Here is a 25,281-nt window from a genome sequence, read left to right as displayed (position 1 = left end):
ACCATATACCTCAGAACCTAGCACTGCCACCATATAACTCAGAACCAAACATGTGGGCCATAACACAGGTATTGACAGCTCCAGGTGCTGTACCCACATACATAAAGGCCACTGACATGTACTGACCAATCCCCCCATGAAAGGTATCACAGATGAGCCATGTGCAGGACACAGTGTCACATGCTGCCTTCTAGGATGTAAACTGCAGACACCACCATGGCCTCGGACCACCAACATGCAACCATACATGTTGTATGACATAGAAGAGTACACCACCTTGTGACCCTTGACATGTGTACTGTACTAAGCTCTACATCAACTGTAGAGAGTGCACATGTACTGACACAGTTGCATCATGTGTTATGCAATGCAATGATACCACTGTCTGTGGCCAGGTCAGCTGTATACATACCATGGGCCCTCGGTACTTTCCACCTTTAGCAGATGACTGTTGCTGTACACCAGTACACACCCTCATGTATGGATATGACATACATGTACCTGCCCTGGGTATGTACATGCCACACACACAACATATCTGAAAATAGCATAGCTGTTGTAGTCCTTTGTGAAAACAGGTGGCTACAGCTATTACACACATGCACATAGAATGAAGGTCCATGGCTGCTGAATGCTAACAGTACATAAGTTGTGATATCAATGTCGATAAAAGTAACATCCCCTCTCTACTGGTCACCTATCATATCATACAACAGTCCATGTGTCATGTATGTCATTACACATATCCACCAATTCAGTGCCTACAAACATGACCAAATGTCAGGATTGTAGGACCTACACACCTGTACACGTAGTGTTGTGCGTTCAGATAACATGCGTGTGTAGTTGATATATGCAGGTGGCATGTATCCTAGTACATCATGCAGCTGCAATGCAGTCTCAACATTGTCAACTGTATATGGTGATATGCTGAATGTACAGAAAGATGTATCACAGGTATGGACAGAAGTGTTGAAATAACTAAGTGGTGGGTCATCTTTGCAGATGGATATTTGCTGTGGACAGCTCACAGGTGTGTAACAAGCAGTCCTACAGTACCCTGTGTAACTGGTAAGCAATGGTTTCATTAATTGAAGAACATAACACACAACTTACACAGTGAAGGTAAATCACTTGACACCTGTTAATAGATATGACGTCCCTAGTGCATATATCAGCACTGTTGCCATAGGAAGCATCAGTACACTTTGTAATGTGTGCAATACTGCTGTACGTCTGACATACATAACATGAGCTAGGCAGGTCTGAGATTCACAGTACTGGCATGTGTGGTTGTGTGTGTGTCCATATATGTCACGTATTGTGGGGAATACATCTCAATTTTTACTCACTCTCCTGTACACTAGTGTACACATCTGCACAGACTGCAGTGTAGAAAGCAGGGCATAGGCAGGGGCGTGTATCTCACACATGTGAGGTATCTTTATGTGCATGACATAGGTGTATTAATTACTGAATGCCACAGTGTGTGCATGTTGGGCTGACTGGTCTCTGGAGTGAGGATGTATGTTACCATACTGAACTTATAAGACCCCTCCCACCATCCAGGCGATGCATTCTACTATCCATGTTGATGTCCCCGATCTTAGGACGTACTTACTACCTGTACATGTGTATTCTCTGTGGCGCATAATGATGATTTGCAGATAGGTCCTCATCCCACCAGTAGCAACGTGTGCGAGTGTGTGTTACTGTGTCAGTGAAGCCGTGAGTGTGTGTGTGTGTGTGTGTGTGTGTGTGTGTGTGTGTGTTACAGTGTCAATGAATACATGTGTGTCAATACCTGAGTATGTGGGTGCAGTTGTGTTTTGGCATCCTGTCATGGGAACGTGTATTACTGATTCCCAATGAGGCATCACATTTCCCACTGGCCTCTACCCTTGTAATCAGCTAGACAACTCTCTTACCTCACCACTCCATATAACTGTACCTGTGATGTCACCCTTTATGGATGTCACGTCTGTGGCCACAGTAGCTTAATACACAGCTATCATGCTCTTGGAATGGTAGACGTGTTTGTAACATGGGACATTCTCACTGGTATGTGGCAGCTACACGGCGCATGCTGGTATATTCATACATACCTGTGAGTAGTCCACATTGACATATGGGACACTAACTGCAAACACTGACATCCACTGGCATGTGCAATTAGACCTGAAGAAGGACAGCAGAACATCATGACCAACATGCAGTTACTGTTGTTACACAAGACACATACTGTTAACAGTATTGTACACCAGTACTACATGGTATATCTGCTGCCTGTCAACAGTCCTCAACATTTGTAAACTACTTGTATCATCCTAGTCTGTTCACCCTGTGCATCAGACCATATGAGCATGTCCCTGCACCAATGGTGTGGATGTCAGGGATGCAGCACAGGCATCATCATAGGCACAGGGTGTTAATGTTTGCCAGAGGCCTAGACTGCACCATTGGATAACATCATGTGTGTAGGTTTGGGCCTTTGATCTAATTGGGAGTGTGTGGATGTTATGCATGTGTGTTGCGGTGCCCTACATATGTGTCCAGTGTGTGCGTGTATGTCTGCACACAGTTCTCCCATGTGTCTGGCCTACACAGGGGTATTATTGACAGCTGCAGACTGTACAGGCGAATTTTTACAATTCATGGTGTCCAGCCACGGACATGTGACCTATGCCTGCCAGGGGTTGTACGGGCACTACCAGACAGAGGAGCAGATTGTGTACTGTCTGATGTCAACTTGTCCACTGGAACCATGTCCCTGTTGGGACCATCCTGGGCCACGTGCACGGGGCCTGCTGTGTCGTGGTATGGACAGTACAGCACCAGATGCACTGCTGCTGCTACCGCCACTATGGGAGTGAGCATGTGAGGTAGCTTGTACACGTAGATCTGACACAGGTAATGTAGCAGGCCTACGTCCACATGCCTGTAGCCTCACTCCTACCAGATGTTCCAACACAGACAGCTCACGCTTGTGGATTGTCATGCCATGGTCAAGGACTCCAACCATGTCACCCAACCATCTATCCAAAGCATCAGCAATCTGCTATTGAACATTTACCATTGCCTGGATGTTGTTGTTTAAAGAATGGACAGCAGCCCTCTGTAGCCTCTGATCTTTTCTGTTGCACCATTCAGCATGTGCCTGTGCCTCCATTACAGCCTGAAACATGTGTCTGGTGGCACCAGCTGCTGTGCTCTGTCGTGCAGGAACATGTTGGCCAAAGGTCCTCCTACGAGCAGCACTGGCCACTTGCCTGTGTGGGGCACCACCAGTGGTGTGGCTGACACCATGGTGTGCAGGCACACCTTCCATAGCCCCCACACTTTCCTGTTCCAAGCTACCATGTGCCAACTGTCCTTCCTCTATGGCCACTGATGATGGGGTATGTGCAGGTATGGGATCTGTGTGCAGGGATGAGGTGGCTATAGATGGAATGGCAACCAATGGCACAGTTTCATCCCCTGACAACTCTGCCTGCGTCCCAGTCATATGTTCATCATCACTGCTAGAGTCTGTGGGGACACTAACATCAGATATACCACAGGAGTGCAATGCACCTACATCACCTGTGAGGGCAGACAAGAACTGTACATTACAATCTATACAATAGACACACACAGACACACACACACACACACATGTAATATGACAGAAGGCATGCAACATGCATGTGATATGGCAGAAGGCATGCAGCACAGACAATAATAGTGGTAGGTATCATACATCCCAAGGTTGCACACAACAGCATGCATGTGTCATAGCAGACGGCATGCAAATTACACAATCATAGTAGTAGTTTGCATACATCCCTGTGTTACACCATGTGGACCAGCACAGGTTAACAGTACACCTGCCTGATGTGTGGCATATGACCTTGATAATCCCATGTAGTATGACATGTGATCTACTGATGTGTGCAATGACATGCATACATTTTAACACAATGGTGTCCTGTCAAATATATAGTGGAGCATTAGTGTACTAATTCAGTGTTGTCTGTCCGCCCTACAGATATACTGCACATTTAGCTGATGTGCATGGCCATTGCAGGGAATCATGAGGCGTCTCTAGTGCTATACAGTGTGAGTTACAGACAGGGTTCATAGCCATGACTGTGTTCAGATGCAATACATATATACTGTGGAATGTGACCCACGTCACTGAGGTGTATACACACTTAACCATGATGTGTAAGTTGGGACACAGGTCACTGATGGGTATACAGATGACACCCCTGCACATCTGCAACCATATTGCTGCAGCCTGGCAACTATGGCCAGACATGGTGAACACATTGGTACACCATGTCCCTCATGATATCTGTGTACCACACACACACACACACACACACACACACACACACACACACACACACACATGAGGACCTAGTATGACATTTATGTCCAGTACCAGCAATGGGAATGTACTGTATCTGTGGCCTGATGTGGATACTGTACAGGTGACTGCTGTCATGTCGCAACACCCTCAGGATGTTCAACACATCTTATGTGGTAGATTGATGTTACACCTACACAAGACGTGCACAGGCCTGTAGGATGTCTAGTGTTCCACATCTACAATATGACCATTATACAAAGGCCATGGTTGAATCATGTATAGCCATTTCAGGACAGGGTGTACACACAAGCGCAACATGTCTACTGTGTGTGTTGCTCCATGTCTCTGGCCATCGTCCATAGATATTTGTGTACATGTGTTGTCCAAATTATTATGATGGGCATCTATTTCACATGTCTGTGTTGTCCCATATGACATATATGCTCCACTGACAACAGGGTTATGCAGATAAAGGGTGGTATGTTTGATATGTTTTCAGGTTAGGTAGGCAGTGTAGCAGCCAGGCCAACAGATGTCATGGACATGTCAAGATAGCACATCACATTGTGTGACATTCATAGCAGGGCTATGATCCACACCTGTGAAACCTGTGTGCTGGCCATACTCTAGCCCATTGTGTAGTACTGTTTGAATTCACAACATGTGAGATCAGATCTGTAGTACGTCCCTAAAGTAAACAGCACCTCCACCATTGTATGCACAGCTGTCAACACATCTAGCAATAAAGTTTGTGAGGATTCATGTTGGTGAGATGATTCACATAGTTTGCAAGTGTTGCACATGGGTAGTCATTGTGATGCATTACAGGTCCGACCTGTATATTGTGACAGGACCATACATTATGCGTACATGTTGTAAATGGCCACATGGCAGATAGATTTGTGCATTAAGGCTCCTGATAAATAATAACACTCTCACCTGAAATGGGCTGCTGTCGCAGTGGAACACCAGAGGTACTTAAATAGGAGTAACACAGCAGTATGAGCATAATCCACCCCTGTATAAAGGCTACAGGGTGCAATGTGTATAACACATACGCCAGTACATTAGACTATACTATGGTGTATGCGCATGTGTGCATACACAGAGTAGCATACTATAGTATGCGGCATGTGTGTATACATGCCTTGCATATGATGTTACATTACATATTGTAAGTGCCACATGCAACTATATGGAATATAGTTTTTATAGGTGCAGTACTGACTTACCAGGCAACTCCAGGCTCAGTGGTTGAGAGACACCCACCTCCACAATATCGGCTAAGGCTTGTAGATGTGGTTCTGCAGGTGTCCCCAGGTTGGCCAGTAGCTCCTCGGTACGTGTGAGTGGGGGCTGGGATGGTGGTCCACCACCTGTTGCACCTTGTTCCCTGGTGACTGCATTCACACACTGTTTTGCCCATCTAATGAGATCTGTACAGTGTCTGCACACCTGCTGGTATTTGCGGTTGTGGCCACCCACATCATTAACCCTCCTGCGAAGTTCCATCCACAAGGCATCCCACTGCTGTGCATCCTGTGGCACATGGCTGAACAGGATATCGTGATTGTCAAGTAGATATGGGATGAGGGCCTCATCCTCCAAGCGTGTAAAAGGGGGAAGCCTTGCATGCAGCATACCTGGAAGACATAATGATGACAGGTCACAGTAACTCACAGAGACATACAGAGCTACAGCTGAACATACATGTGTATCACATTAATTAAGCTTAAATAGTTGTATTTGCAAACCTAAATGACACTGAAGTGTTTGTATCACACACATGTGGCACTCAATGTTGAGTGGATATTATCACCATATATGTGTGTGTGTCACCTGGTTACATTCCTCATACTCCATGTGGTTGCTGTCTTGATGTGGGCATGTGTGTTTGCCTGTACTGGTATTCCTACCTATCAGCACATGCCTGGATGTGTCCACATTAATGCAGTCGACCTTGATGCAGTGTATATGTCACATATAAGGACTTACACTGCCTTAACAGACATGACCTGTGACCCTGCAGACATGCTCACATAAGGTTTTACATGTATGTGTTCTGTCATATACATCTACATGGCACTGTACAGCGATTCAACATCCTGCCATGTATCACCTGTGTTGCACATGTGATACACATGGGACACTGGCTAGCCAGATGGTATTTGCAGGGATGGATATCAACTATAGCATGTACAGTCAAAGTCAACTAGTGGGCTATATGCCATGGGCCATGTATGAATCTAGGATGAAAGGTTACCTGGCAGTAGCCAACAGGTGTGTCTGTGGGCCAGGTAGAACAGTGCCACATTACTAATCCACAGTGTTAATGATACATATACCATGCGTTACCATGCGGTCATCACACCATGTCTGAGAGGGGAGCGATTTGCAGCTTTGACAGACAGGAATGCATAGTATGGCAGGACTATGTCAAATGTATGGGACAAGGATCTGTCCAGCATGTGGTAGGTGGATGTCCATGAAGTATGTGTTCGAGATCAGGATGAGTACATGTAGCATGTCCAACATCACGGGTTGGACATGGATTTATTCAGGGTATGCATCATGCTACATAGTGGAGATGGGGAATGGGAAGGCTGGTGTAGGCCATCCGCACATAGCCAATACCCCTTAAAGGAAATATGTGATCTGATATGGGTCACTTGAGTGTTCTGTATGGCTGGACAATGATATCTATATTCATGAATGGCACCCTATCATTATTAGGGTTGCCACATATGACTACCTGACAGGTGTGGTGACATAGCTATCACAGGAAAGACAACTCCCCAGCTGCATCCCTCACACACAAGTGTCCATTATGTTGACCGCTGCCTAGGTGGTAGTTCATGGGTACAGGGTTATTAACATAGGGGTGACAATGTGAGTCAGCTATTGCTCCTAGGTCATAGTCATTTGCATACTTCAATAGGCAGATGCCTTCTGTTTGTCTGTGAGGTATGGACTACAATGAGGGGAAATAAAATTCATTAACCCTGACATACTGTAGCTGCCACTGGTGTGATGATCATGTATTATTCAGACACCTTCTGTAGTGTTGGTTCTGCCAGCAGTCCTATTGCAAAACACTCCTGTGACATAGGAATGTACATCTAGTATACCGGCTATAGGTGGTAAACAGTATGGGTGATGATGTCCTATGACCTGGCAAGGTTATGCTATGCAGTGTGACATCAACCATACTGTCATCTACATCTGTATTGCTGACATCACTTAATTGATCAAGGTTCATGGCCTTCCAGACCAGACTCAGCAGGGTAGTAGTAAAGTACTTCCCATTATCAGTGGTGTCTCCCCCTTTGTGGGTTGTGATATCTGTTGGTGTGCACCATTCCGTGTGTACACAACCTGACATGAAGCTATGTTTTACATGATGTGTACATGGAGAGCATCTTGTTTTGCCATATGTGTATGATACAACCTGTGATGTGGGCAGGCCCATGCAGACTGAGTGCAGCTTGTACCTGCATATTTGTGGGTACAGGGGCCCTGTGGTGTACATGGATATATGCTTGTGTACCTGCTGGGGGGAGGGGGCCGTGTGTTTATGTTATCCAAGACCCTATCTGGATTGCTTATTCATGCTAAGCACTTGTTCAGGACTTGTAAGCACTTCATAAGCTAATAATTACTATAGCGCTCAATCTTCCTCATTACCTACAGGTATGGGTGAACAGGTTTTGTACATACTTTTCTCACTTGCTTAGAGTAATGAAGCTCTTGTGCTCACTTTCCTCACTTATCTAGGTGAATGTAGTTCTATATTCTGGCATGTCTAAGAGTCAACTGCCAGTGTTCTCACCTGTCTATCTGATGAATCTGGACATCTTGAGGCAATGTACACATTGCCTCATGTACACAGAGAAGCCTCTCCGCCTACCACCCAACACTACAACATGTGAGAGATGCACTCATCTAGCCAAACTGGAGGTAAAGGTTTCTCCAACCAAGCCTGACCCTGACTGTCATGTGGAGAAGGTACACATTCGTACAACACCACACTCATCACATAAGTCTCACTGAATCTACCCCACCATTAACTGGGAAAACTACTCGTGTACCAACACATTAGCTCAACAGTTTCTGGAATTCATAAACACGAATGCCCTGACTCAACATATCCACACACCCACCAGGGGCAACAATATCCTGGACCTAGTCATTACCATCATGAGTGACTGGTGATCCACACATGAAGCCAACTCCTCGTTGGTCCGATCAGACCATGTGCTGAACACCATTGATATCCACATCCCGCACCTACCCCCCATTAAGGGAACCACAGTATAATATGTTTACAAGGCCAACTAGATGCTTCTTAAGACAGACGTGGTGGACGTCATGACACCCATGCAGATGGACAGTACTGTTACAACTGCTGAATCCTACACAAATGCACTCTATAAGCACTTACAGGAGTGCATGGCTTGTGCTATCCCAAACAAAACCAGGACGCTATACTCCTAATTAACTAAACCAATCTGGTGATCCCCTGCCATAAACATATTGTACTACAGGAGGAAGACACTGTTGCAAACAAGAGTACAATACCATGCATGGAGGAGCTCCCTGGCTAGTCTCAGTACGAAGGTGAGATCCCTTATAAGATCCTCCAAAGCTAGCTACAAAAACTATAATGCAACTAATACCACCAACAACCACAAAGCATTCTATAGCTATGTCACATATCTCAATGTCAACAACCAGATCTGCTCTGAGTTACAGCACAAAGGCACAAACATTACAGAAACAATTGATATTGGAAACATCCTGGCAGATCCCTCTCAAAGCTGCACACTCTAAAGGCAATATCACAGCATCCATGGGACCGGACAACATCCCAGGCTGTGTTTTACATGAACGTCAGATCATACTGTCTCCCCACCTATGCACCATGTTCAATAATAGCCTCACATCTGGCATAGTGCCCCCTGAATAGCGCACAGTAACAGTTATCCCACTCCACAAAGGTGGCGCCACAATGGAGCATGGGACCTATTTTCCTATAGCCCTGACTAGCCTGGTCTGCAAGGTTATGGTGCACATCATGAATCACTGTCACAGAGACATTGGGTACCTCCAAACTTTTGACCCCTCCCTGTTTGGCATTGTTAAGGGTGGACCATGCCTCCTAAACCTGGTAGATTTCTTAGTGACAGTTACCAAGGCATTAGATGAGGGTAAGGAGGTCCACACAGCCTACCTAGATCTCTCATAGGTTTCAACACCATTCCTCCTTCTGGTATTATCAACATACCCATCTGCCTGAACATTAACCCCTACATCATGTGATGGTTTGCAAAGTGGCTCATGGACAGAACCCAGACAGTGGGAGTTGCATACCCTAGGTCCGACTGCTGTTACAACTGGCATCCCCCAGGGCTCAGTCCTAGGATCCCTCATGTTCGGTATATACTTCTCTGATGTACAGACAAGCACAGGAGGGCTTTGGCAGAAAAGGTTTGCAGATGACTGCAAACTAGGGGACATAATTGTTTCTCCAGCTGTTACAGACACCCTCTGGAAGGGTCGCAATGAGATGGAAACCTGGTGTTAATATCATGGCGTCAAGCTGAATGTCTAAAAGTGCATAGTCATCCCCTTTGGATATAACTAATTACCCATGACTACCACATAGGTGCTAGTCCCCTACATACAGAAAAGGTAATATGGGATCCGGGAACCCCAGTAGATAGCAATCTCTCCTTCGATACCCATAATGACAAGGTGGTTAGAATATCCTTCTATATGGCCCCCCTAATCTCTAATGGGTTCGCATCCAGATCAGAGGGGCCATTGTGACTCTACACATGTCATATTAGACCCATTAAAGGATACAACACCCCATTTGGGATATACCTTACAAGACAACTGCAACAGCTTGGAAGACCACACCAGTACCACACCAAGAGGATTACTGACCTCAAACAGATGACCTATGCAGGCCAACCTACGAAACTCTAGCTGTACTCAGTTGCATACTGCATACTCACAGGTGATCTCTGCTTGACATACAAGGCCCTTGTCCAGCCCTGTATTGCTGGATATGTTCCACCTAAACAGAAGCCCCTGAGAGTCGCATGCTTTAGGGATATACACCTAACCACACCAATGAGTAGGATGTGCTGGATGGATAGATTCCTGACCCGAACACTCCCCATGCTTTGGAACATGATTCCAATGTACATCAGGCAGGGCCACTCATGAGCACTCTTCAAGGGTAACCTTGATGTGTGGATGGGAGACAGACATGTACCCCGGGAATCACTGCAGTGGCTATGCTGGACAGAGGCACAGGGAACTATTGGTTCTGCCGTTCAGAGGCACAGGGAACCAACCTATGGGGATGTCGAAAGCCAACACATGCTAGCTAGGCTTATAGATACCCTTGGTAAGACAGCCTAGTACCTACCTTTGCACATATTACATGTCTTACGTGCATGGATAGTTAAATAACTCTTACATTTTACTTTGCTATCATGCTGATAAGCTGTCGGCTCACTAAAAGACATATGTATCCTGTTATTGTGTATTGTAAATGCCAATTGACATAACTAATGTTTGCCTAACATTACAGTAATGCTATGTAGCTTGTAATACATATCTGCCTCCAATACTGTACATTACACAGTTATTGGCACAATATCCCACAATGCAAATCATACTTGCACAGTGGCCCAACCTTCCACATGTTATTCTCTGTAATACACCCGTACATATGGCTGCAGTTACAATATATCAACATATACTATCCCCTGTTATAGCACATACTTGTTGGACCAGCTCTGCCACTGACATCAGCTGGTGAGGAGTATTTCTGTGCAAAGCCCTTATATAGCATCCCTTGTGGTGTATGCGGTGTTTGCCTTGTGACCTACAGCAGTACACACAAATACTACAAGTGTTACTATGCTCAACAATACATCACTACAAGATAAGTGTTTTCACTATATAGATTGCGTGCACTTTAAATACTACAGAAAAGTACTACATACTACAGAAAAGTAATACATACACAGACTGTTCTACATACCTTATTAGTAACCCGAGGTGCCGTTAACTGTTGATTCAATCCTCTTCAGTTTGTGTTTCAATGTTATTTGTAATGTTCAGCTGGTATATACAGATGGTTTGAATGTGTGATAACACATCCTTTTCTAGTTACATATCGGTAACATGTGGTATCCTGTCCACCAATTGCTGTTCCAAAGTAGTTAATTAGATGCACATCAGCTGTGCAGCTACTCCAAGAGCCGATAACATGGCAACAGTGAGTACTCCTTTTGGGCGTTGTCGTTTGCCTTACCTTCGAGGGAGATGGTCTAGATGTGTTTTTGTGATATATTTCAGCAGCTATATGGAGACACACAGAGATATATTAGCTTCATGACTCCCATAGACAGTGTTTAATGGCTAGACGATTTAGTTCTACATGTGAGTACAGCTGTTATATTTCGGAACAGTGCTACTTATGCAGGGTTTGTTTGTACCTGATACTTCTGCAGATGTTTAATTCTGACAAGGATGTTTGGCCAGCTTAAGGCCGTATGGCTGTGCATGAACTGTTATGTGGTGTACAGTGTGCTCACCAGACATCCTTGATTTGGTGTACAAGTGTAGCATACTGTGGTGTTACTCACTAATTTCTAACACATCCCGGTGTACGCACAACCCTCTCAAATGGGATTAGTGCAAACAAACCCTGTTATATCAGCAGCTGTTCCATTGTATAACAGCAACTATTTCACATAGGGCCATGTTAGTGTGTCTCTGACAAGGTATGTTAAGGCTTCTGCAGATGTCGTGCAGTGTGTGAATGATTTGTGATGTTAATTCAGTTTGCATTGTAATATGTTTGGGTGTGGGGGTGATGTTGCTGGGTGTGCTTAGCAGATGCATTTGTGTAGGAACTGCTTTTATACATAATCACTATGTACGTGAGGGTTCCTTCCATATTTGAACACCTATCCTTTTGTGGACTAATACAATGGTAATTGCAGGCTGATTCATTAAGGCACTGTTATGTGGTTCCTGTATAGCATGCATATGATGTTAGTCCTTGAATCCCTTTGGTAATACATCTGAATGTAATAATGTGTTGCTACATGATAGCTGTGTATTTGCAGTCATCGTAGTTGTGTTGATGACTGACCCTCTTTAGCTAGGGTTGCCACCTTTTAATATGGCCATAGTGAGACCTTTTCGGGACACACATCTGATTTTACAGACCGACAAAACCCACGGTCAGTACAAGGGATAGAACTTTCATTTCTTGCCTAAATATAAGCTTATTCTTGTAGCAGTTTAGTTGCTTATCCTGTTTCCTGTAACATGTATGTATTTTAGATACAGAGATAACTATTGTATGCAACTATTACAGTACATATGGGACATAATTATGTCCTACAAATCCAGGACATTTGCCACGTTTAATATATTTTGTCAGGACACAACCGCCCAAAGAGGGAGTGTCCCTCGCAAAGTGGGACAGGTGGTAACACTATCATTGGCTCATGTCCATAGCACATATTTGTAATAGTGTATAGGCATATACTCTCCATATCCTTAGTTCATAAAGGTTGGTAGTGGCAGAATGTGGGATTGCTATGGTCCATGTTATACACATAAATGAACACTTCAACCGCTGTATATGAGAGACCTATGGAATCCCGAAACCACAGTGTTCCGATGCACACAGTACCAGGACCAGACTCCCATACCCCACATTACCGACATCGACAGTAACTTGCGAAGGTAACACGAACATGGAACACACACATGCACACACAGACATACTGCTACCCAACACATCCAAACGAACCATCCTATACTACATATGAGCAGGTGGCCAAGCCCCCCTACACCCCCCATGTAGGTGTCTGCGCCCCACACCACCCTCTGCTTTAATATTCCACATCCTAGGTCATGCAAACAGATGCACAAAGCTAACCCACAGCCACACATTACAGTCCCCCTAGAACACACACTACACACAGAACACACACGTACACACACTACAGCCCTAAGAAACACACTTACACACAGTAACCTACCCGAACCGCAACACCAGAAACATTGACTACCTGTCCATTAACATCGTGAGATTACAACTCGCGCATCTAGTGTTTCAGTACTGTGTTCTTTTGAAACTTAAGCCTCGGATTACATGTGTCGGTATGTAAAGCAGTCAGTATGTGGTAGGTATCCCATTTATATGTACCTCCATTGTTATGCAGATGTTGTTAGCCTATCTATATATCCCCATATATCGACATCTCTCTCTCTCTCTCTCTCTCTCTCTCCCTCTCTCTCTATATATATGATTATGTGTGTGTATATATATATATATATATATATATATATATATATATATATATATATATATAACATGCACCTTTCATTGGGTAAATGCCGGTTTGTCCTATTTCAACATATTCCTACCTTTTTTGTTTTATCCTGTCAGTATATACAACTGCCATTGGTACATCTCAGGTAGCTTATTGGTATGTTATTGTAATGAATGTGTACATGGTTGCGTGTTGTAATCCTGGCAGTGATATCTTACCTCTCAGAGCAGGCACTGGTCATGCAAGGGTGATTAACACACATTTCAGTGGTTGTGTGTTCTACATGTTTATTATTCTGTGGAGAACTACCTATATATGCAAGCTGTGTTTAAGGTATACTATGTAACATGTACACATCCGTGAAGATTCCTGTCAGAGATACTCCCCATTATTTGGAACTACATCACTGATTACATTAAACAAAACCCCTCACTGACACTCCGGGGAATCCTTGCAGAGTGGGTGGTGAACAGTAGCTACACCACAGGGATCCCACAAGTGGCTCTGTTCCACAGAGGGACACTTAGTTAATTGATGGGGTGGCGACAGCAGACACGTTTTGCCTATGCTTATGAGTTGCCTCAGCGGTTGGGCATGTACCTACCTATGTATCTATGAACCTGTACATACAGTATGGACACATGCTGATAGCTTAATTTACTGTTCAGGTATTGACTTACCTTGTGCCAATGGCGGTTGTGTGTACAATAGTTGAGGGCTACCTATGTAGGATGCATACCGTAGACCACCTATACATTACAATTTACAGGTGATTGTATGTGTGCTGTGTGCCATACATGTTTGTTGTGTGTGCAGGTGGAGAAGGGTCTCAGTCCATGAGTGCCTACACTGTCAGTGTGTGTGCTATATGTTCCCTATTTGCCAAGGCATGGGCATACTGGGCATGCCTCTGTCTGCCTACTGGGGCTAGCACAGGGTATTCATGGTCTGAATTCCCTGTGCCTGTGGGTCCCTTGGCAATAGTGGTGGGATGTGGGGGCCTTCACCATTCTGTCCATGCTGCAGCTGTTGCCGCAGGATCATATTGTGTAGCATGGCACATACTATGAAGATGTGGGCACATGTTCCTGGAGAGTACTGCAAGGATCCACCAGATATGTCCAAGCAACAGAACCATGATTTCAGCATCCCAAACACACACTCTATGATGATTCTGGTTTTGGCGTGTGCCTCATTATGGAGATCTTGAATGGCTGTGTGTGCATTTCTGATGGGAGTCATCATCCACGGTTCCAGTGGATAGCCAGCATCCCCCACCAGGGGGCCATATGGGATGTCCCTCCTGGCAAATACCTGTTACAGCTGTGAGACTTGCCAGATGTGGGAGTCATGATAGCTTCCAGGGCTGCCAGCACACGCATCCATGATAATGCCCTGGGCATTGCACACGACCTGGCAGTTGATGGAGGGAAATCCCTTGCAGTTTATGTAGCGCATACCCTGCTCACCGGGTAGTGACGTGATGTGTATGTGCGTGCAGTCTATTGCACCCAGTACCTCCCGGTAGTCTGCCACATGGTGGAAGAGATGCATATTGCTGGCCAACTCCTCCTGTTTTCAGGGGAAGTATATGTGCTCATTGGTATGTGGTAACATGGCATCCAGGAACTGGTGGAGTACCCTGGATGCTGATGCCTGTGATATCCCCATGATATCCCCAGTTGGCCTTTGGAAGGTACCTGTGGCTAGTATTCTCAAGCTTACACATACCTTCGTGTCCACTGGGATGGGTTCCCCTCTGTTACTTCTGGCTCTGAGGCATGGCCGGCACAGCTCAACAAGTTGCTGTATGATGTTCCTGTCCACCCTGTAATGCTCTACTATCTCCAGATCATGTAGCCCCTGGTAGGTTACCCTGGGTCTGAACACTCTTCTCCTCCTCCTCCAGTGCCTGAGATGTTTGTCAGCATCATCCTCCACACCATCGTCAGTCTCCAACACATGCTGGTGAATCAAAGCTATGGTGGCCCAATATTAAAAGTTCCCCATCTGTATACACCAGTGGTGCAGAGTGTCTGGGAATACACAAGTGTGTGTGTGGGGCTTTCACATCTTATAATATTGTGCAATGGATGATGCTGGTGTAATTGGGTGTGTTTGTGCTATTCCAGCTGCAGGGTATCTTAATTATTGGTTTTACTGCAGGTACTGCTATTGTGGGGCCTTTGGTGTTGACTTACGCTTGTTTGCCGTGATTCATCTATTGCTCTTTACTTCTATTTTCAACCCGATTCCTCTCCCATTGTCAGGCATGCATCCAGCTGCCGCCTTTCTTGTTTTGTGCTTCCACAACCCAGGATTGTGTTGGGAAATGTGTTATGTAGCTGATATACTGCAAGTTTGCTTTGTTCTACTGTGACAGTTCTCTTTTCTTTGCTGTGCTGCACCTCCCCTTTCCTGTTCTGCAAGTAGCTGCTAGCAGCCTTGTTAGCTGTTGTCTATGGCCCACTCTGAATTTCTAGTTGTTAATTACTCATTTGTACTCCAATTATCATGCTGCAGCCTTTCCTTATTGTATTCCCGTATCCTTCCTGTTTCAGCTGTGGTGTATGCCGCGCACAGCCATTTACTGGGTTTCGTGCGCGTTTTCATCCACGTTCACATGAACTTTCAGTTACCTTGTGTGCTCTCAGCTAAGCAGAGCTATGGCTACTTCCACACCCCTATCCTGTGGCTTTGCTTAGCAACACGCAACACGGATTAGCAATGATCCAATGTGCTTATAGCTACAGTGGCGTGCCCCTCTCTTGATGTCATGTTTACCTTCAGGCCACTCCTCGGTGTTGTAATGCTACACCGTGTGGTACATCCTTACGCCAGTGGTGCATTTGCTATTCAGTATTACTTGACTCAATTGCATGGCATTGACTGCTAATTCTTAGTTACCGCTCGGAACACTGTCACAGACCCTTAGCAACCATTGTGCCATGGTTGTGGTGTAGTGTACGTGCCATTGACTATTACGGGGATATCATGAATTGCATTACATTACAGTTTTATAACATCTAAATATATTTTTCTTGTGATCCCGTTTGCACACCGATGCACTACAGTTTTACTTTGCGTTGGTGTGGCCATGACATTAAATGTTATTTTTTATATGTTGTGCATGTTGTTTCATGCCATTGGCTATATATTTAGCCATTGGCATATATTAACATTATAATACATAAGTTTGGTCCGCTTTCATGGCTCCGAGTTTATGTTTGAGAAAATGCAAACCTTTTTTGGTTTACATTTCTACATGCTTACGCTATGCCTGGACCACTTCCTGAATCACTATATAACTTCATTTGCATGCTACACTGCTGCGCATGGGGTAATTAGCATGCATGCACCGGGAGCTGCACAGCTCTGGCGTATGCTGGTAGTGCATGTGGAAACATCTCTTACGTGAATCGCTGCTTGGCGGCCATATTTGGTGCTAGATCGCTGACACTTCTCCAGTGCATGGCGCAAGCTTCATGAATCCCAGGGTGTATCTTTCAGACCTAAGTTTTTCATCTGAGATGTTTTACAATTTATATGCAAGCGACTTGAAATTGGGTAAACTGATTACATGTGTTACAGATAAGGCATGTCTGCAAAATAATTTCACTAAATTGACCATTTGGGCACAGGAGAATAATATGCTGATAAATACATAAAAAACTAAGCATATGAGATTCGGGAGACACAAATCGAAAAGTGAACATTTAATACAGCACACGGTGATTGAAACTGTAGACTCATTTAACAACCTGGGTATATGGCTAGATTCAGCTACAAGTTTTTTTAGTCATATCATCTAATTGGTTCATTATAGTAATTGAACTATAGGTTGCATAAAAGCATTTATAAAGTTTAGTAAATCGAAAATGATGAGGTCATTGTTTGCTAGTTACATTAGACACAGGCTTGAGTATGGAATAACAATATGGAAACCCTGTAAGAAAATAAGCATGAGTAAACTGGAAAGAGTACAGCAGAGATATACCAAGGGCATCCATGGATGTGAAAATTTAAGTTATTATAAAATACTAAAATATATTAACTTGTACAGTGTCTCTTACAAATATCTAAGAGGAGACCTTAATCAAGTATATAGGGCATTTAGAGACAACTACCTCTGGGAATGTTTGGGGTTATCAAAAAGTACTAGAGAATCATCAGATAACCTATGTAGAAGATTCTATAAGAATGAGAAGTGTACTAATTGGTTCTCTGACAGAGTAATGATGCATGGAACAGACTACCAAATTACATTAAAGCAAGTACTAGTTTAGATATTTTTAAGAACAGCCTGAACACTTATTATGGGAAAAGGTGTTTTGGTATATTGGCAAGCTAGAAGGGCATTAATGTCTGTGCTTGAAATACTTGTATGTATGTATGTAAAGTTGACACAGGCTCCAAGTGCAATGTTATGTCAGCAGAAACATTTGCTAGATTGTGTCAAGGGGAAAGGCTTGTTTTGGCAAGGAGTGGGAAGCTTTTTGCTTATAGAGGTGAAGAAATTCAAACTGAAGGCTCAGTCGTGCTTTCATGTTACTGTGCTGGAAGAAGCAATGACTTGTTATTTTATGTGGTCAAGAGGCATGTCCAGTCATTATTAGAGCTCAGAGCCAGTTTGAAAATGGGATTGCTTTCATTTAAAAAGGCTTAAAGGGCCACTACTCTAATTTTGCTCAGTACATTTTTTCTACCTATGCTGATCTTTTCAAAGACAAATTAGGGAAACTTCCAGTTGTGTACTCCATGAAGTTAGGTCCAGATGTCAGTCCGGTTATCAGGCCAGCACGAAAATTTCCAATAGCCATGCAGGACAGAGTCAAAGCTGGGCTAGATAAAATCATGCAACAAGGTGTGATTTGTCCAGTTGGTTCTTCTACTCCAACTGCATGGGAATCTCCCATGGTGGTAGCTCATAAGAAAAGTTCAGATGACATCAGAATATATATTGATCCTTGAGATTTGAACAAAGTGCTAAAAAAACTCATCATCATCCAATGCACACAGTTGAAGAAGTCCTAGCCTTAATGCCAAATGCCTTTTTTGTTTGGTTTTAGATGCAAAGAGCTCATTTTGGCAAATTCACCTTGACAAGAATTCATCATTGCTCACTACATTCACTACTCCATTTGCCAGGTACAGATTTTTAAGAATGCCATTTGGGATAAATTCTGCTAGTGAAGTCTTTCAAGCGTGCCATGGAGCAATTTTTTTCTGAGTACCCTTGTGCTGTTATAGTAGACGACATACTGGTAGGAGGTCATGATGAAACTCAACATGACAGAAACCTCAGAAAAGTTCTAGAAAGGGCATGCCAAGTTAATCTTAAGCTCAATCTAACTCTAACTCTAACCATCACTTGTGTGCACATGGAGGACTTCTGCCTACACTTTATTGTTTCTTAACTTATAAATCCTATGATCTCCTTGGATCTACTACCAGGTTAGCCTACTAGGCATTCAATACCCTATCTTTCTTAAAAATATTGGCTAGAATTTTCCATTTGAGTAAAAATGTAATAATTTGTTTGTGTATCTGTTTTTGTGTTTGTTTACATCTGAGTAAAAATCATTTTATTTGTGTTTTATTTTGTGTTTTAAACTGTAGAAATGTTTGTTGAATGTCTTTTTGAAGCTCTTCTCCTGGGCCTCCACTGAAAATGGACATGTATCCAATCGAACTATCCCGGTAAACAAATGTAAAATAAATAAAATAAATAAATAATAAACAATCCACAGAAATGCAAATTCAGTCTACAAGAGGTTACTTCTGTTGGTCATTTATTTACCAGTTCAGGCTTATGACCAGACCCTTCTAAGCAAACAGCCATTCTTCAGATGCCAGCTCCAGTGTTTAAGCCCTGCAATGTTTCCTTGGCGTGGTTAACTATCTAGGCAAGTTCATTCCAGATTTGAGCCCACTTTCAACATCGCTTAGAGAGCTGACATGTAAAGATGTATCATGGTCTTGGTTAGAGCAGCACCAAAGAGCATTTGATGTCCTGAAACAGAGAATTGCCAGTCCACCAACTCTTGGATGCTACAATGTTCATAAACCAGTTAATCTTTCATGTGATGCTTCAAAATTTGGTCTAGGTGCAGTCATTTTACAAGAGGTTCAACCTGTTTCCTGTGCATCAAGAACTGTTACCCAAACTGAAATGCAGTATGCCCAGATTGAGAAAGCTGTTTTGGCAATAGTGATTTCATGTTTGAAGTTCCATGATTATTTTAATGGTAGACCTATCCAGATCAAAACAGACCACCAACCTCTAGTCACTATCTTGAGAAAGCCTATGCATTCAGCTCCAGCCAGACTGCAAAGTATGATGCTGAGATTACAAAAGTATAATTTCAATATTGTCTGCAAGAAAGGCAAACTGCTCAGAAACACCACAAAACAGCATGTAAATGAGAACCTTGATTTTGAAGTCATGGAAGTGAGAATTTTTTCTTCCACACATCTTGATGAGTTGAGAGATCACATAGCCACTTTCAGTTTTACAAAGGCTTAACCACTTTATGATTAGGATGGCCGTCAAAGCAATCTAGTTTACCTCAAGAAGTGCAACCTTATTTTCCATACAGAGATGATATTTTGTCTGACAATGGTATACAGTTTGAAAGTAATTGTTCCAAAGTCCGTGAAAAAAGAGTACATTACTCTCTTGCATCGTGGTCACCTAGGAACTGACTCTATGAAAAGAAGGGTGAGAGGACTAGTATTTTGGCCTTCTATGTCCAAGAAATCAAGAGAACACTTTCATCTTGTTTGGTGTGTAATAGTACAAAGCCACATCAACAGAAGGAACCACTTCAGCTACGCCAGATTTCTGAACTACCTTGGTTGACAGTAGCCACCAACATTTTAGAGCAGAATGGTCAGCGTTATTTGGAGTTAGTAGACTCTTACTCCAGTTGACTCGAGATTCATCTACTTCCTAATCTAGCATCTAGTACTGTCATTACTAAGATGAAGCATCATTTTGCAGTGTATGGTAGTCTGCACAAAGTTATTTCTGACAATGGCATGCAGTTTATAGGCCAGCAATTCAAAAGATTTGTTGAAGAATGGGACTTTACTCCTGCCATGAGTAGCCCTGTGTACCTGCATTAAAAATGGTTTGGCAGAATGTGCAGTTCAAAGTGTAATGCAGTTACTAGAGAAGTCAAAATGAGACAATAGTGATGTTTTCCAGAATTTCTTTAATCTCAGAAATGTTCCTCGTGATAAACATCTTGGTTCACTTGCTCAGAGACTTCTGTTGAGACAAACCTCAATCACATTATCAATCAGTAGTCAATTGTTGGTTCCATGTGTCAAGAACAACAGGTCAGTGAAAGCCAATCTGTTAGAAGTCTTACTACGATGAGACCAACAAACTGCTCAATCCATTATGAGAAGGACAAGTGGTAAGGAGGCAAATGTCCAAAGGTTATAATTGGATTGGTATCATGAACAGTATTTGCCAGAGCTGAGATCATACATTGTGAAATCACAAGGAGTAGAGTTTAGGTAGAATCAGAAACATTTGAGACCAGTGTCTGACCCTATGCCACAACACATAGTCTATGAAAAAGACTCTTTATCTCAGAGTGAGCTGTCCAGTGTTCTAATTCTGGAGGAAGTTCCAGAGACTATTCCTGTTCCCATGAAAAATCCAGAAGTTCCTGATGTGAGTTGTTCACTGAAGACTATCCCTGTTGCTAAATTAAGTCCAGATTGTTATGTTATGAGATTTGGTTGTATCTCCAGGCCATGTAGCAGATACACAGCAACTTGGACATGAACATTGCGTTTTGTTTCTAATGTCTATAGTAATGTATGTCTAACTCTAATATTGTTTTCACAAAGGACAATCTTTTTTAAGAGGGAGAATGTAGATCAATGTGTGTGTATGTACCTTTAAGAAGCTATCCAAGGGCTTGCACAAGTGTATAAATACTGAGAACATGCACGTCTGACTGCCATTTTGTAGTAAGATGTTGAGTAAGGTCTATCTATTAACCAGTTTGTTTATATTTTGTGATGCTGCTATCCATCCTGATGTGGTCCTATGCATTAAAGCATCTAAATGAAATACCCTGCCTGGGATGAGGGATGAGCAACAAAAAGGTCATAAATACTTCTAGTACTCTGGTATATTAGCATGATTCCATTTACACTCTGCAACCTACAGGTTGCTGCAAGGTGGCATACATTTTACTTTTCAAGCCATAAAAGACCCAGTGTTTTTTGAACTCCTATTTCTATGTAAAAGATGTGACTCTACAGACACACACTAAGGATTTAAATCAGCAGCAATAAATAAACAAGAACTGCTGGAGTGACAGATTCCCAAGTCAACATATTCCTAAATATGTAATAAGTTACCACTACAGGTCAAACAAAGTATTACTTTGATTAACTTTAAGGCTATTCTGGATGACTAGATGGATAGATGCACATTTACACTTGCTATATCATAGAAGGCCCTGCTCAGTTTGGAAGGTGAGTACTGTTAAGTGCTTGAAAGTGGTGGGAAGGACTTTTAATTTTTGGTTAGGTATCTTATTGTCCCAGTGGTCTTTTGCTTAGTGTTATTTCTATGCTCCTAAATACATTTTGACTAAATGATAAAGATAGATAGACAGACAGAGATATAGATATATAGACATATATGTACAGAAGCAAACTTGTGGAAGATAGTAAGGGAATTTAGAAGAAGACAGGAGGGTGGAGTAGGTAGTAATGCCACAAAAACAAACAAACAGACAGACATATAAAGTGGACAAGCCTGTAAAAGGAGGCCATAAAAAGATCAGTGAAGTGGCAAACACAATGGAGAGGTGGCCATTAGATGCACAGACAAAAGTTTGTGCTGCTGCCTGTTGAGTGGAAGTGAGTTTTGGAGTGGGGGACACCATTGGTAGTGGTTCTCTGGTGGTGAAGCAGTAGCCACTGGTAGTGTTGTAACAGCCGTGGTTTCATGGCAGACATTCTGGCTTTGATGCTGCTACATGTAAATGCCTAATAAGTAAAGAGAAAAAACTACAGCAAGACATACATGTGTAAGTGGGAAAAAGTACAAATACAGTGACCAATTGAATGTACATAATAAGTGTATGACCACATTATATGTACTATAAAGCAGAGGTCAGGAAATCACCAACCTCATTTAACAATGATGCGCCTACATGGAATCCATATGGAACATGAACCCACAGCCCTAAAAACTTGCATGGTGCAAAGTATTTCATATGCAAACCGAGCTACAGAGGCACTCAGACAAAAACCATTAGGGAAACATCTTAACAGCTGGATATCACACTCTTAGAGAATGAAAAAAAAGGCATACAACCCTGAGGGGGCTTAACCCTCACCACTTGTATTCTGTGAAGCATTTTATTTACAAGCTGAGCTACAGCAGCAGTCAGACAAAATACTTCCTGGAAAAACAGAGCGTATCGCACACCCGCAGACTGAAAGATTAAAAGGCTGAACAATGAGTCCTCAAGACACCACCTTTGGGCTCTAATTCATGACTCACAAGCATAAGTGGCATGTAATGCTTTGCTGTACTGTATGTTATATGTGCTTACTGTCATGCAATGACACTCAACCCATTTACTTGGCCAGTGCTGGGCAAGGTCAATATATGTAGTGCATGATTGTGGCTGTACTGAATAGTTGGGGGTATGAAACATGGCAGCCTAGCTCCTTCATATTTGATAAACAGTGATGGTGCTAAACAGTTATCCATGGGTATTGATGTTGCTCTTTGTGACCCAGCAAGCATAGTCCGAGCAGAAAATATAACTGATTCAGAAGCCATGCATGGGCATGTATAAGGTGTATTTCTCTATTTGTGACCAGAGTAAATGGTGGAAACTAGAGTATAGCAAAATCTGAAAATGGGATGAAAATAGAGGGTAAAACAGAAGGTGAACAAGTAAACAATGAGCAGTACAGGGGAGAAAAGATGGACCTTTTCCTTTTTGAGGGACAGATGCCCATTTTTCACACATAAAGAGAAGGTAAGTTTGGCAAGGATGTACTGGATGTAAGAGGAAGAAAAGATTATTATATTAGGTAGCAGGGGAAGACAGAAAACTGCAGAATGTGTAATGAAAAAGTGTGGGGGGCACAATGATGAAGGAAACAGACAAAGTAAAGATCATGTTGAGATGAAACCTACAGTGGTAGGCAGTGACAAAAAATGGTGGGAGAAACTAAGATGGTGGATAGGTGGTGTTTCAGTGGCTGCAATCTCTGTCAACTTTGACAGAGTCAGAGATTACTTACCACCCTGGGTACTATCATCACTGAGCCCTGTCTCAGATGGTGGAGATCGTGCTGGAGAGGGATGCAACTCAATGAATGGAGGTTCTCCAGCACTTGGATTTGGACATCCAACCATCTGGACATAATCACTACCACTTGGCGATGGATGACAAAGATGTCACCCCCCCCCGGCATTGCTCATTCAGCGCAGAGCTTCCTGTGGAAGATGAACCAGTTAGGGCAGGAGATGTGGAGGTGACAGTGGTAGGCTGGGACCCAGATCGACCTGGAGCTTCTGGTATGGTGGAACTGCAACATGTTTTCCTTTCATAATCTTCGTCATTCACACATCTCCCAAAGAAAGTCATCCACTCCTGTGCTCCCTTCCTCAGTTGTCCAAAGGATGATAACCACGCTCTGCCTTTTGTACATTCTTACACGAGTCGCCCATGTCTAATGCACAGAGTGACCAGTGTATACATGGGTAAGCATAGTCTGATGTTGGCTTTACATACACCACTCATACTGTAGTGCACCTGCTTTACTCTTGTCTACCAGGTTTTACAGCTATGTGCAGGCCACTTCATCTTTGTCAAAGCCATGGCATGCTGCTCCCACTTCTGTCTGGTATGGTTATCCCCTGTTGCTGGCTCCTCCTCTGACTCCTTATCTGACTCAGCATCCATTGCCTAGTGTGCTTGGGACTACTGCTCCTACAAGTGCCCACCCTACTGTTGCTGCTTCCTATGTATGATATTGTGTAACACTGTACATACTGATTCTATTTGTGCACATGTGCCATGGTTATACTGGAGGGTACTACTGGATGAATCCAAACAGTGATAGTGTACATTCAGCAGCCGAAACACTCACTCAATAATTTTCATTGTTTGTGTCAAGGCATGGTTGTATTCCTACATTGTTTGATATTGTGGATTTCATGTGGGTGTCATGAACCAGGGTTTTGTGGCATATATGACATCATTAACAAGATGCCGCTTGGGGAAGTCACCTTCTGAAAAATGCTGGTATACACACACACACACAGAGACACACACACACACACACACACACACACACACACACACACACACACACACACACACACACACACACACAAACACACACACACACACTCGATGTATGATACCTTGTGCATTACAGTCTATCTGACAGTTGCTGGAATGATATTCTTTGTGGTTCATGTGCCTACTTTCTGGTTCACCAGATTTTTTATTTTTTTCATTTCATTATGGGTACAGCCTATGTCCCTGAATA

This window comes from Protopterus annectens, chromosome 1.part1 (assembly GCF_019279795.1).
Source record: "Protopterus annectens isolate FY-2018-M chromosome 1.part1, PAN1.0, whole genome shotgun sequence".
Classification (NCBI taxonomy): Eukaryota; Metazoa; Chordata; order Ceratodontiformes; family Protopteridae; genus Protopterus; species Protopterus annectens.
This window is presented reverse-complemented; position numbering follows the sequence as displayed.